The 16,230-nt window shown below is 41.8% G+C and overlaps 1 pseudogene; it reads right to left on the reverse strand.

Moving 5' to 3' along the window:
- Positions 1-14,928: 14,928 nt before the first annotated feature.
- LOC147005568 (TD and POZ domain-containing protein 2-like) lies at positions 14,929-16,013 on the reverse strand (annotated as a pseudogene).
- Between the last annotated feature and the right edge of the window lie 217 nt (positions 16,014-16,230).

Raw genomic sequence — 16,230 nt, forward strand, 5'->3', positions numbered from 1 at the left:
AAACAGCCAGATTTATAACAGTAAATCCTCAACCCCCAAAATGCCCATACATAGAACTCAAAACTTTATTGATATAAATACAAGCTATATTCCTAGATGGAGCAAATGTACCCTACATTACTCTATTGCCACTGTAAGATATCTATAGCTACCAGTGCCTCTTTCAGGCCATGTGGTTCTGGTTCATCTTTTTCACCTATTTTTTCTTCATCTCCTGTTTCCTCTCTCCCTCTCCCTGTCCCAGACTCCCCCTTCTCCAAAACTTTCAGCTCCTCTCTCTCCTTCTACTTCCCAATCCCAGTCTTTAGCCTTATCTCACTAATTAAGGTTTCACCTGACTGTCAGCTCCTGAGTATGGGCACATTTGAAGGAACAGAACATACAAATAGCAATCCACAGCAGAGACAGACCCTCCTCCTACTGTTAGGAATCACACCAGAACACCAAGCTACTCAACCATTTTTATGTCTATCTATATTTATATATACATATCTATAACTACATGTCTATCTATCTATCTATCTATCTATCTATCTATCTATCTATCTATACATATGCGCATGCACACATGCACAGGGTCGGGTCTAGAGTCTGAACTGATTTGGGCTCCCTGTTTAGGCTCTTTGAGCCTCCATGGGACTAGGTTAGGTTAGTTGATTCTGTGAGCCCTGTACTTGCGGTGTCCTTAACACTTCTACCTTCACCAGGCTTAGTGGTGCGTGCCTTTGATCCCAGCACTTGGGAGGCAGAGGCAGGAAGATCTCTGAGTTTGAGGCCAGCCTGGTCTACAGAGTGAGTTCCAGGACAGCCAAGGCTACACAGAGAAACCCTATCTCGAAAAACAAACAAACAAACAAACAAACACACTTCTACCTTCTAAAATCCTTCCTCCTCTTCTTTTGCAGGATTCTCTGACTTCTGCCTAATATGTGGCTGTAGGTCTCTTCTTCTGCTCCCATCCAGTGCTGGATGAAGCTTCTCTAGTGATGATTATGCTAGGCTCCTGTCTACAAGTATAGTAGAGTATCATCAGGAATCACTCCATTGACTTTTTTTCCAGTTGTGTTTGCTTCTCTCTTAGTTCTCTAGACTATCCATCCTCTGGTTCCTATGGGCTCCTAATTGAGGCATGGGTCTCAGGTTGTACAAGACACTTGTCCACTCTCACAATTTCTGTGTGATTATTACTCTAGGGCTCCTTCCATGTGGATATTGTAGTTTGTAGTTTCTGTGGCTGGGTTGGTGTTCCAATCCCTCCACTGGAAGCCATGCCTGGTTACAGAAGAGGGCCAGTTCAGACTCCATATCCCTACTAAGGGTTTTTGCTAGGATTCCCCTTGTAGATTCCATGGAGATTCCATTGCACTGGAGTTCTTTTTAACTCCTGAAATGATTCTAAATTCCAGTGATCTCTCCCAGTACTCTCTCCTCCCATTATGTTCCCTCATCTTTGCTTTATCCATCTCCACCTGCCCATAGTTCCCAGGAAATCTATTCTATTGTCCTTTGCTGGAGAGATCCCTGCATTCTACACTTGAGCTCTCCTTGGTATTAATACTATGGGTTTGTTGTATGACTATCCTTTGCATTATATCTAATAGCCACTTTCTTTTTTAAAAAATATTTTTATTAGGTATTTTCCTCATTTGTATTTCCAATGCTATCCCAAAAGTCCCCCATACCCTCCCCCCCATCCCCCTACCCACCCACTCCCACTTTTGGCCCCGGCTTTTCCCTGTACTAGGGCATATAAAGATTGCAAGTCCAATGGGCCTCTCTTTCCATTAATGGACGACTAGGCCATTTTTTGATACATATGCAGCTAGAGTCAAGAGCTCCGGGGTACTGGTTAGTTCATAATGTTGTTCCACTTATAGGGCTGAAGATCTCTTTAGCTCCTTGGGTACTTTCTCTAGCTCCTCCATTGGGGGCTCTGTGATCCATCCAATAACTGACTGTGAGCATCCACTTTGGTGTTTGCTAGGCCCCAGCATAGTCTCACAAGAGACAACTATATCAGGGTCCTTTCAGCAAAATCTTGTTAGTGTATGCAATGGTGTCAGTGTTTGGAAGCTGATTATGGGATGGATCCCCGGATATGGCAGTCTCTAGATGGTCCGTCCTTTCGTCACAGCTCCAAACTTTGTCTCTGTAACTCCTTCCATGGGTGTTTTGTTCCCAATTCTAAGAAGGGGCAAAGTGACCTAAAGCTTTACTACAAAGGAATTGTGATAAAAACTGCATGGTACTGGTATAGCAACAGACAAGTAGACCAATGGAACAGAATTGTAGAGCCAGATTAGAACCCACACACGTATGGTCACTTGATCTTTGACAAGGGAGCTAAAACCATCCAGTGGAAAAAAGACAGCATTTTCAACAAATAGTGCTGGCACAACTGGCGTTTCTCATGTAGAAGAATGCGAATTGATCCATTCCTATCTCCTTGTACTAAGGTCAAATCTAAGTGGATTAAGGAACTCCACATAAAACCAGAGACACTGAAACTTATAGAGGAGAAAGTAGGGAAAAGCCTTGAAGATATGGGTACAGGGGAAAAATTCCTGATTAGAACAGCAATGGCTTGTGCTGTAAGATCGAGAATCAATAAATGGGACCTCATAAAGTTGCAAAGCTTCTGCAAGGCAAAAGACACCGTCAATAAGACAAAAAGTCCACCAACAGATTGGGAAAGGATCTTTATCTATCCTAAATTAGATAGGGGACTAATATCCAATATATATAAAGAACTCAAGAAGGTGAACTACAGAAAATCAAATAACCCCATTAAAAAATGCGGCTCAGAACTGAACAAAGAATTCTCACCTGGGGAATACCGAATGGCAGAGAAGCACCTGAAAAAATGTTCAACATCCTTAATCATCAGGGAAATGCAAATCAAAACAACCCTGAGATTCCACCTCACACCAGTCAGAATGGCTAAGATCAAAAATTCAGGTGACAGCAGATGCTGGCGAGGATGTAGGGAAAGAGGAACACTCCTCCATTGTTGGTGGGATTGCAAGCTTGTACAACCACTCTGGAAATCAGTCTAGCGGTTCCTCACAAAATTGGACATAGTACTACCGGAGGATCCCACAATACCTCTCCTGGGCATATATCCAGAAGATGTTCCAACCAGTAAGAAGGACACATGCTCCACTATGTTCATAGCAGCCTTATTTATAATAGCCAGAAGCTGGAAAGAACCCAGATGCCCCTCAACAGAGGAATGGATACAGAAAATGTGGTACATTTACACAATGGAGTACTACTCAGCTATTAAAAAGAATGAATTTATGAAATTCCTAGGCAAATGGATGGACCTAGAGGGCATCATCCTGAGTGAGGTAACCCAATCACAAAGGAACTCACACAATATGTACTCACTGATAAGTGGATATTAGCCCAGAAACTTAGGATACACAAGATATAAGCTACAATTTGTTAATAGCCACTTTCAAGTGAGTTGATTCCATGTATAAATTTCTGGGACTGGGTTACTTCACTAAGGAAAAATACTTCTATACATTTGCCTGCAAGATTTATGATATTATTCTTCTATTTCAATCTAGTAATGCTCTATTGTGTACATGTGCCAATTCTCCTTACCCATCCTTCTGTTGAGGGTTATCTAGGTTTCCTGTTTCTGAGTATTATGACTAAAGCTGCTATGAACATATTTAAGCAAATGTTCTTGTGGTAGGATGGATTGTCCTTTGTGTATATGTCCAGGAGTGGGATAGCTGGGTCTTGAGGTAGATGGATTTTCAATTATCCGAAAAACCATCATATTGATTTCCAAGGTGGCTGTACAAATTAGCATTTCCACCAGCAATGGAGGAGTGTATTTGCTCCACAGCCTTACCTGCATGAGCTCTCACTTGTGTTTTTTATCTTAGCCACTCTGAAAGGTATAAGATGGAATCTTGGAGTCATTTTGATTTGCATTTTGTTGCATTTCCTGCTGACCAAGAATGTTAAACACGTCTTTAAATGTTTCTCAGATATTTGAGATTCCTCTATTCAGAATTTTCTGTTCAGGTCTATACCCCATTTTAAATTGGTTTATTTGGTTTGATAATGTCTAGATTCTTGAGTTCTTTATATATTTTGTGAATTAGTCTTTTTTCAGATGTTGGGTTGGTGAAACACCTGCATTTCAATAGGCTGCCATCTTGTCCAATTAACACTGTCAAAATGCCTTACAGAGAAGCATTTCAGTTCCATGAAGTCCCACTTATAATTGTTGATCTTAGTGCCTGGGCTGTTGGTGTTGGGCTCAGCAAGTGTCAATGCACTCAAGGCTATTCCTGTAAACATTTCCAGTAGAGGAAGTGATAACATACTTCTCTTGTCACCCAAACCGATCAGTATTAGTAATAGTTACAGAAGTGCATAATTACAACTGAATGTGGGTAAACAGAGAAAAGAGGGCCAGAGACTAGACTCCTGCATCCCAAACACCAAAGGTCTAGACATACACCTAAAAGAAGTGATTGTGCTTCCCTTTTCTGGTGCTCCAGAACTCTCAGAATTCATTTGTCATGTTTCCACACCACACAGACTTCTGCTGAGAGTAACAGAAAATATGGAGTTACAACTAAGTAGGTCTGAGGTTCAAGAGGTTGCTGTAGATTTAGGAACACTTGCTGCTGTTCAGAAGAACACAGGTTTCATTCCTAGAAAAAAAAAAAAAGACTCCTCACAAACATCTGGATGCCAGTCTCATGAAATGTATCACCTTCTTATTTCTGTGGGTAGCACACATGCAAATAGTGAACAAATACACATGCATAAGCATCATAAACATGAAATAAACTAAATTTCCAAAACATTGACTGAGACAATGAAAATTGAAAGGAGGGAGACAAGGTTTATATCAGAGTTGGGAGCAACAGTCAAGAAAGTCAGAGAGCAAACTTCTGTATTTTAATTTACTCTGATTTTGTTAAAATGTGTCCTTATACATAGTTACTGCTAATATTAATGAATTTTAATGTCCATAATGACATTACACTAAAACAGAAGCAGAGGAGGGCTACTTAGCAACACTTTTTGTCTCATTCTGAAAGTTCTCAAAGACTAATTTTTCCCCCATGCCCCTTTTTTCTTTTCTATTGAACATAGATGATTTTCATTTTTTTTGAATTATTTTTTTTATTAGGTATTTTCCTCATTTACATTTCCAATGCTATCCAAAAAGTCCCCAATACACTCCCCCCCCCACTCCCCTACCCACCAACTCCCACATTTTGGCCCTGGCATTCCCCTGTACTGGGGCATATAAAGTTTGCAAGTCCAATGGGCCTCTCTTTCCAGTGATGGCCTACTAGGCCATCTTTTGATACATATGCAGCTAGAGTCAAGAGGTCTGGGGTACTGGTTAGTTCATAATGTTGTTCCACCTATAGGGTTGCAGTTCCCTTTAGCTCCTTGGGTACTTTCTCTAGCTCATCCATTGGAGGCCCTATGATCCATCCAATAGCTGACTGTGAGCATCCGCTTCTGTGTTTGCTAGGCCCGGGCATTGTCTCACAAGAGACAGCTATATCTGGGTCCTTTCAGGAAAATCTTGCTAGTGTATGCAATGGTGTCAGCGTTTGGAAGCTGATTATGGGATGGATCCCTGGATATGGCAGTCTTTAGATGGTCCATCCTTTCGTCACAGCTCCAAACTTTATCTCTGTAACTCTTTCCATGGGTGTTTTGTTCCCAATTCTAAGAAGGGGCACAGTGTCCACACTTTGGTCTTCGCACTTCTTGAGTTTCATGCGTTTAACAAATTGTATCTTATATCTTGGGTATCCTAAGTTTTTGGGCTAATGTCTACTTATCAGTGAGTGCATATTGTGTGAGTTCCTTTGTGATTGTGTTACCTCACTCAGGATGATGCCCTCCAGTTCCATCCATTTGCCTATTCCTATTTTGAGGGGCATCTGGGTTCTTTCCAGCTTCTGGCTATTATAAATAAGGCTTCTATGAACTTAGTGGAGCATGTGTCCTTCTTACCAGTTGGAACATGTTCTGGATATATGCCCAGGAGAGGTATTGCTGGATTCTCTGGTAGTATTATGTCCAATTTTCTGAGGAACCGTCAAACTGATTTCCAGACTGGTTGTACAAGTTTGCAATCCCACCAACAATGAAGGAGTGTTCCTCTTTCTCCACATCCTCGCCAACATCTGCTGTCACCTGAATTTTTGATCTTAGCCATTCTGACTGGTGTGAGGTGGAATCTCAGGGTTGTTTTGATTTGCATTTCCCTGATGATTAAGGATGTTGAACATTTTTTCAGGTGCTTCTCTGCCATTCGGTATTCCTCAGGTGAGAATTCTTTGTTCAGTTCTGAGCCGCATTTTTTAATGGGGTTATTTGATTTTCTGGAGTCCACCTTCTTGAGTTCTTTATATATATTAGATATTAGTCCCCTATCTGATTTAGGGTAGGTAAAGATCCTTTACCAATCTGTTGTTGTTCTTTTTGTCTTATTGACGGTGCATAGATTATTTTCTAATACTGTATAATCTGAATACAGTTTCCTTCCCTCTACTTCTAGTTCCTTCCTACTTTCTCTCCCATATTTATCCTCTTCCTTTCTGTCTCTCAGAAAAGAATAGACTTCTATGAAATAACAAAATATAAAACAAAACAAAACACTATAAATACTAGAACATTGCCAAGACTCACTTCAGATATCTTAATGGTGCCCAGAATTAGGCAATCCTGTTGCTCTGCAACCTGTGTCTGGGGTGAGTCTGTGCAAGTTCCAGGCTACTGCACAGCTCACTGCCCTCAAATTAGGGCACTCTATGGTTACTAGGGCTTCACCTTTGTGCTTGTAGCCTGCTGGCAGCACCACTGTCCTGTAATCTCTCTATCTCCCAGTAGGGAAAGCAGAATCCTGCAACTTCAGCTCTTCCACTCTGAAAGCTGGGTATCAGGCATGGAATCTGCCCTGTTCCATAATGACATTTGATACCTAGAAGTGGCTTTTCCAGGCACTCCAGCAGCTCACAGATAAGGTAGATGTTGGAGTGTATTGACTCAACCCATTGGATATGGGACTGGATTGTAGCAGAGCAGGTTTATAGAATCCAAAATAAGTTCAAGAACACTAAGCCCCTTCCTTTCTGAAGGGACTTTCCAAATTAGCAATCAAAAATGACTAAGTCTACAGCTGCCAAAACCAAATGAATGAGCTTTTCTCAGAAAAATAACCATAACAAAATAGCAGTTCCCAGAAAAAAAAAAAAAAAAAAAAAAAACAATCCCCCTGCCCTGCCTCACACTAAATCCCAAGAAATACCACAAACTGCCCTGACCTTGCTAGAATTCCCAGTGATGTTAATAGCTGTGACGTTAATAGCTGAGCCATAAGTTCAAAATGTACTGCTGCTTTGCTGACCAGTCATAATAACCCACCATAAAAAGAGTATAAAAGAGTTGTGCTTTTTGAATTCGGGGTTGACTCTCGCTGGGAGGCTGAGCAACGCCACGCACGTCAGAACAATAAACCTCTTGCCATTGCAGCGATCTATTGTCAAGTTGTGGTTTTGGTGGTCACACACTCAATACTAAGGCCTTAGGGTCTTACAGGTTAGCCCAGGCCTTGTGCCCTGGCTTTTCTGTCATTATTTTTAACAACTGAGTAATTCTTCATTTTGTGAGTGTACCACGGTATCTTTATTCTTTTTTTTTTTTTTTTTTCAGTTGAGAGACATCTGAGTTGTTTCTAATTTCTGGATACTATGAATAAAGCACCAAAAAACATGGTTGACCAAGATTCTTGTGGTTAAAAAGAAGCATCCTTTGGGTATATGCCTGTAGTGGCTATTCCTGGTTGTCAATTTGACTATATCTGGAATGAACTACAATCCAGATTTGGAAGGCTCACCAGTGATCCTAATCTGGAGGCTGGGAGATAGAATTTTCTGACCTGGATCTTGGTATGTAAATCTTGAGGCATAGTGGTTATGAATTCCAGAAGACAGGGAGATCTCCGAGTTCAAGGTCATCTGACATTAAAGTTGTGGTGGTACACACCTTTATTCTGGGCTACACCTTCTGCCAGAGACCTACATAAGGACATTGGAAGAAGGAACTCTTCCCCTCTCTCCTTCCTGCTTGCTGTGTGGGACTGAGCAACTGCTAGATCCTTGGATTTCCATTCACAGTTGCTACTGACCATTGTTGGGAGTTGGACTGTAGACTGTAAGTCATCAATAAATTCCTTTACTATATAAAGACCACCCATAAGTTCTGTGACTCTAGAGAACCCTGACCAATACCATGCCAGTGATACAGGTGAGTCTTAGAGGTAAAATGATTACTATCTTTCTGATAAATCAGCATACTGATCTACATTGTGGATGTAAAATTTTCCACTCCCACCAGCAATGGAGAAGCGCTCCCCTTGCTTGGCATCCTAGTCAGTGTGAACTGTCACTCTTGTTACTGACCTTGGCCATTCTGATAGACATAAGATGGAATCTCAAAGTAGATTTGATCTGCATTTCCTTGATAACAAAGATCAGAGAACTTTTCTTTAAGAGATTCTCAGACATTTCAATTTTTCTCTATTGTGAATTCTCTATTTACACATTAGGTCTTTTATTATGAAATTTCTGGGATATATATATATATATATATATATATATATATATATATATATATGTGTGTGTGTGTGTGTGTGTGTGTCTGTGTGTGTGTGTGTGTCTGTGTGTCTGTGTGTGTGTGTGTGTGTGTGTGTGTGTGTGTTTAATCAGCCCTCAGTCAGATGAAAGGCCATGAAAGGGTGCTGCTAACTGGCTTGTTCCTCATAGCATGCTCAGCCTACCATCCAAGGATCACAAGCACACATATGACACCACCCACAATGGGCTGGGTTCTCCCCTATCAGTCACTAATTAAGCAAATGCCTTGCAGTTAAATATTCTGGAGGCATTTTTCTCAATTAAGGTTCCCTCCTCTCAGATACCTCTAGTTTGTGATGTTAATATGAGACCGGCCAGCATGTTTAGTAAAGCTGGGGATCCCTTGACTTATTAATCATTTGCACATTCTCCTTAACGATGATGTGCCTGCTCAACTGCTGTTTTAATAATTGCTCAACCTGTGTTTTTGGCTTGTTTGTTTGTTTTTTTATTTAATGTTTGTGTGTTTGCTTTCATTTTAGATATTAATTCATTTAAGAAGGATGCCATCAATTCAAATAAACTAGGTTCCCAGAGCAGCCTTACTCTGTATCTAAGGCTACCACTTCGGCTTAGGTTCTTCTGCCTCTGATCTTGAATATAATTTTCAGAAGGACACCTTGACTTTACCTTCATAGTTCATCTTCTGGGGAGTCATATTTAAGGGTGTGGATGTTGAGGTGGGATTTGTGAGTTTGTTTTGGTGTGGGAGATAGAATCTCCTTATGTATGATGGACACATACATCAAGCACTCAGGATTCTCTGAATTTCCCAATGCAGGCCCCTTTTTATGTATATAGAGAAAACAGTTATTTTCACCCCTTCTAGACAGAATTTTGATTCATTGTTCACAATCTTGTCTATAAGCAATTTCCTGAGACAATCTCAAGACTATTGTGAACTAAAAACATTAATAACCCTCCACAAAATGACAAACCATTTTCATGTTGATTTGAGTTCTCTCCCCCCTCATCCCCGTCTCCCTCATGAAACACAGTGTCTTTAAATGGCCTTGGCTGTTTTGGAACTTATTCTTTAGATCAAATTGGACATAAAAACACAGAGAACTTCCTACTTCTCCCCTCAGAGGAATTAAATACTTGACTTTTTAATACATAAGGAACAAATTAAGAGTTTTGTTTAAGGGCATGAAAAAGATATAATGAATAAAATATTTTTTAAATAAATGGAATGCATGTGGTGCAGCCTATGGGCCCTAGCCCTTCAGAGACAGACGAAGAGGAATCAGGCATCACCTAGTCTTGGGTGTACCCTGAATTCCACCACTGCAGAAAGAGATGGAAGGAAACATCAAAGCATAGCTTTCCACCCTGAAATTTGCTAGATATGATTATTTCCCCTGGCAAGTGCAGAAAAAGATCCTTCTCATACTCTCTTCTTCTCTTCATTGTATACATTCTCAGTTTTTTACTGTTGTAACATCTTCCTGCACAACAGGCTAGCCTTCATCCTACTAACTATCTCAGTCTTCCAGGTAAGAAGATCTTTCATGAGTACCACACACCCTCACTCGGTGACCCCTTTAAGGGATGCCCTAGAGATCAATCCATATAAATGTTCACTGTGCCTGCCATCCTCTGCTTGGTCCCCAGACAGTTTTCTTCATTCTGGAGCCAATCTACATACATACCTATGGGAACCTGCATCTGTGTGTTTGGCAGGAAATAGAATTGGGGACCTCCACATGCTAGGCAAGTTTCCTTGCATTTTCACACTTCATACCCTCATTACTCCCACAAGTCCTTTCTTCTTTCTTATGATTTACCAGATTTTCCTAAAGAAAGTTTGGTACAAGAAGGACACATAGCAGACAACACTGTTTCTGAGAGTGATGTTATTCATAATTTGTTGTATCAGTGCATGAGGGGATCTCAGGTCTCTATTTCCATCACTGCAAAGTATAAGACAGGGCAGTCTCTATGACATGTAAGTGAACACCATCTACATCAAGAAACCAATACAAGGGTTTCAAATTTTCATTTTTTTTTTGAGCTTTTCTTTTCTCCTAGGGGCATTTAGCTTCTCCCTGAAGACCAGCTCACCCTCTGCTGCAAGGTAAGCATAGTACAGGACTCCTTCAGCATTCCTGGACAAAACAGGAAGCTTGAAATCATGGTTCCAAGGAATCTGAGACCTCCACCTTACTTGTTACCTCTTCCAGAAGATGGTTAAGACAATCTCTATTTGGACAGATAGGAGAATTCAGCCATGACCAGCTGATTCAATATCCAGAACATGTGTGGTGTTATCAGACTCCATGGTGGAAGCCATTCAGGATGCAAACCCCAGCACTTATAAAACACTACCTGTTAAACTAAAACCAAGGAATACTTGATCATAGTCCACAGTGTTGGAGTGTAGTGCCAGGGAAATATTAGTGATTGCCATGTACTCTGGTCGAGTCAGCTTGACAGGCTGTGAAGCCTAAAAGCCACTCATGAGGCAAAGAGTTTCATGGAAGCTTACCTCCTGGAGTTCTGGCATTCTCATTAACCCATATACTCATACCCTATTCCCGAGTTAGTCTAGTGTATGGATCCACATGCTCTCTTTTAGTATTATCTTATTATAAGTCTCTTTAAGATTGAATTCTGACATAGCTAAGCCTTCACCAGTGGTCCAACGTCCTAGAAAGTCCTTGAGCTGACCATGGACTTGGAATTCAGGAAAGTTGCCTGTTCAGTGACATTCAGAATTGCCTCTGGTATTATACTATCACTTAGAATAAAAGCCAAGTCTCTCCCATATACAGGAATTTACAATGGTTTAGGAAGTAGATCAGGCTGTTGTTTTAGAGTGTTGCATTATTCATGAGATGGTTAGCTAGAACGGACTCCCTAGTTAGAACCATGACTTGGGTGTGAAAGCCCTTGCCCTGCAAGTGTAAAGACCTTACACCTGGCTTCTAAGACTATAGCTGACCTTAGATAGGGCTGACTTTGTCTCAGTTATTTTATTGCCCAGTTCCGGCCAGTCTTTGTTTTTACATTCCTCTGTTTTGTGTAAGAGTCATTAAGCATCCGGTAACCTCATTTGTACCTTGCTGATGTGTCACCTAACTTCCCTATTTTCTTCTGTATAAAAAGTTTGGGCTAGGCGGTGGTGGTGCACGCCTTTAATCCCAGCACTTGGGAGGCAGAGGCAGTCGGATTTCTGAGTTCGAGGCCAGCCTGGTCTACAAAGTGAGTTCCAGGACAGCCAGGGCTATACAGAGAAACCCTGTCTCGAAAAACCAAAAAAAAAAAAAAAAAAAAAAAAAGTTTGATGCTCAATTTGATAAATTACATTCAGATTCTACACCCTCTCCTGTGTGCATCTGTCATTTCATCCAATGCTTTGTCCACCTGTGACTAGAAACCCGTTCCTCAAAGACAAAGGGGCCCAGAGGGTCTGTGGCAAGTGATCTTTTACTTTTTTTCTTATTAGACATTTTCTTTATTTACATTTCAAATGTTTTCCCCTTTCCTAGTTTCCCCTGGGAAAATCCCCTATCCCCTCTCTCTGCCCCCCAACCTACCCACTCCCATTCCTGGTTCCGGTGTTTCCCTATACTGGGACATAGAGCCTTCACAGGACCAAGGGCCTCTCCTCCCATTGATGACTGACAAGGCCATCCTCTACTATATATATAGCTAGAGCCACAGGTTCCACCATGTGTTTTCTATGATTTTTGGGAGCTCTGAGGGTACTGGTTAGTTCATATTGACTGTAGGGCTTCAGACCCCTACAGCTCCCTGGATACTTTCTTTAGCTCCTTCATCAGGGACCTTGTCCTCCATCCATTGGATGACTGTGTGCATCCACTTCTCTATTTGTCAGGAACTGGCAGAGCCTCTCAGGGGACAGCTATATCAGGCTCCTGTCAGCAGGCTCTTGTTGGCATCTGCCTAGTGTCTGGGTTTGGTGGTTGCTTATGGGGTGAATCCCCAAGTGGGGGCAGTCTCTGGATAGTCATTCCTTTAGGCTCTGCTCTGAACTTTGTAACTCCTTTCATGGGTATTTTGTTCCCCCTTCTAAGAAGGATTCTGAGCCTCTGGGCTAATATCCACTTCTCAGTGAGTGTATATCATGTGTGTTCTTTTGTGCTTGGGTTACCTTGTTTAGGGTGATATCCTCCAGATCCATCCATTTGTCTAAGAATTTTACAAATTCACTGTTTTTAATAGCTGAGTAGTACATCATTGTGTAAATGTTCCATATTTTCTATATCCATTCCTCTATTGAGGGACATCTGGGCTCTTTCCATCTTCTGGCTATTATAAATAAGTCTGCTATGAACATAGCGGAGCATGTGTCCTCTTTTTAATTAATTATATTTAAAAACACTGTAGCTGTCTTCAGATGCACCAGAAGAGGGCATCAGATCTCATTACGGGTGGTTGTGAGCCACCATGTGGTTGCTGGGATTTGAACTTTGGACCTTCGGAAGAGCAGTCGGGTACTCTTACCTACTGAGCCATCTCACCAGCCAACACGTGTCCTTATTATGAGTTGGAACATCTTCTGGATATATACTTATGAGTGGTATTGCTGGATCTTCCGGTAGAACTATGTCCAATTTTATGAAGAACCACCAAACTGATTTCCAGAGTGGTTGTACCAGCTTGCAGTCCCACCAGCAATGGAGGAGTGTTCCTCTTTCTGAACATCTTCACCAGCATCTATGATTACCTTAGTTTTTGATCTTAGCCATTCTGACTGGTGTGAGGTGGAATCTCGGGGTTGTATTGATTTGCATTTCCCTGATGATTAAGGATGTTGAACATTTTTTTTAGGTGCTTCTTAGCCATTCAGTATTTATTCCTCAGTTGAGAATTCTTTTTTTTAGCTCTGTATTCCCCCACATTTTTTTAAAATAGGGTTTAGTTTTGTGGAGTCCGACTTCTTGAGTTCTTTATATATATTGGATATTAGTTCCCTATTTGATTTAGGATTGGTAAGGATCTTTCCCCAATCTGTTGGTGGCCTTTTGTGTTACTGACAGTGTCTTTTGCCTTTCAGAAGCTTTGCAGTTTTATGAGTTCCCATTTGTCAATTCTTGATCTTGAGCACAAATCATTGCTGTTCTGTTCAGAAATATTTTCCCTGTGCTCCTATGCTCAAGGCTTTTCCCCAGTTTCTCCTCTAAGTTTCAGTATCTCTTGTTTTATGTGGAGTCCTTTGATCCACATAAAAAGTCCTTTGACTTGAGTTTGTACAAGGAGATAAGAATGGATCAATTCGAAGTGGATGCTCGCAGTCAGCTATTGGTTGGAACATACGGCCCCCAACAGAGGAGCTAGAGAAAGTACCCAAGGAGCTAAAGGGGTCTGCAACCCTATAGGTGGAACAACAATATGAACTAACCTGTACCCCCCCTTCCCCCCCGGAGCTCGTGTCTCTAGCTGCATATGTATCAGAAGATGGCCTAGTCAGCCATCATTGGGAGGAGAGGCCCATTGGTCGTGCAAACTTTATATGACTCAATACAGGGGAATGCCAGGGCCAAGAAGTGGGAGTGGGTGGGTAGGGGAGTGGGGGGTGGATAGCACTGGAAATGTAAATGAAGAAAATACCTAATAAAAAATTAAAAAAAAAAAAGGAATGGAGATAGGTTAGAAGTCTGAAAGGGTTCACAAGGAGGGAGGAGATTCCATCAGAATCTGCTTACATTGTCTCCTTGGAATTCAGTGACACTGTGAAAGGTGGTCAGGCCGGGCAGTGGTGGCATACGCCTTTAATCCCAAACCTTGGGAGGCAGAGGCAGTTGGATTTCTGAGTTCAAGGCCAGCCCGGTCTACAGAGAGTTCCAGGACAGCCAGAGCTACACAGAGAAACCCTGTCTGGAAAAAAACAAAAAACAAAAAACAAAAAAACAAAAAAGAAAAGAAAAGTGGTCAGGCCAGAAAGATTCTATAGAGTTGGGGATTAGACTGGTAGTTGTGGTTTTACAAGAACTGAAGGAGAAGGGAAGATCTACAGGCATCTTTCATGCTTTCCCCTCAGGATTGGACAGTGAGTTATCAGTGACTGTGTTCTGGAGTTAGGCGCTAGAATACAGTAAGGAGTTAGCCTGAGGGATCTTAAAGAATTGTCTCTGGGACTCGAAGGAGATGCATGCAGGCAGAAAGTAAGGCTACAGCTGGTGTTATGACATAGTTCTATAGATGAGACTGGTTGTTGATGTGGGAAGACAGGTGTTGGTGATATCTGTCTAGCTCCTAAAATCCCTTAAGGCATTTGAATAAGGACTCCAAGAAAACACTCTGTGCAGAAGCCAGGGAGTGGAATCTTTCATCCACCAAGTGGGGATGGGACTCCACCACTGACTTCCACCCGGAGCTTTTAGAGACTTCAGAAGCATGAAGGGCAATGAAATGTAGAGCCCGAGTCTTCAGCTGCTCTGTGCTGTGGAGGTCAGCCACAATGAGAGTGTGTGCAGCATTCTCCACAGAGAGGTTCCTGCAGAGGGCATCCTCACATATGACCTTCAAGCCCTCAAGGCCATACTTGTCAGCAGCTGCCAGCACATCACAGGCCATGGAGTGGCTGTGGAGGGTTGGAGCCTTCCCAGTGTAGATGAAGCCCATCATCTCCTTAAAGACTTGAAAATCCAGCTCCTGGATCTCAAAGCAGTTTGCTAGTCTCTCCTTCATTTGATGTTCAAACATGTCTCTGAAAACTGGAGAGTGAGCTGCTAGGATGGCTTTGTGAGCCCTGAATTCATGGCCAGCTACCAACAGGGAGCAGTCCGTGAAGAGGGAATTCTCCCACAGCTTGCCTAGGTCATCTGTCAACATATGTCTTGGATCCTTGTTTGCAGGTATCATGTTCTGTCCAGGCATGTTTATGATGGCTCCTACTATGCTCACCTTGCAGCAGAGGGTGAGCTGGTCTTTAGGGAGAAGCCAATTCCGATGGGAGAGGAGGGAATCTCGAAGGATGAACTTACTGAATCCCCAGTTTTGCTTTCTCTGAAAGCTAGGGACATTCAAGCTCTGCGTATATTGATATTTCTCTCCTTGGGAATTTTTGATCCAGATTTCAAACTTTGCTCTAACTTCTCTCTTTGGGCAGTTTACCAACACCAGGTAAACTGACAGGTAATCTTTGCTTTCTTCATCAAACCCGTTTGGGTGTACTCTCAAACACCAGGCCACGTCCTCATTGGCCTTCAAAGAGAACACTGGGCTTTTAATCTTTCTCCTAATTCCCCCCATGCAAAATGAAAAGTTGCTAATGGTCCACTCATAGCAGAATTCTTTAACACTGATCTGTGTGGAGCCCCAGATCTTGGCTTCCATGTCCCCTGACATTTCTGCTGGAGGTACTTTGGAGGTTAAAGCTGATCTGAAAATAACTAGAAGTTATTTATTCTTCTTCCTGTTGGATACAAGTATAGGTATTTTAGATTTTATTTCAATATCTCTTAAATTCTCTCTCTCTCTCTCTCTCTCTCTCTCTCTCTCTCTCTCTCTCTCTCTCTCTCTCTCTCTCTCTTTCTCTCTCTCCTCTTCTCTTCTCTTCTCATCC

The sequence above is a fragment of the Mus caroli genome, unplaced genomic scaffold (assembly GCF_978045245.1).
Source record: "Mus caroli unplaced genomic scaffold, Mus_caroli_1 scaffold_3, whole genome shotgun sequence".
Classification (NCBI taxonomy): Eukaryota; Metazoa; Chordata; class Mammalia; order Rodentia; family Muridae; genus Mus; species Mus caroli.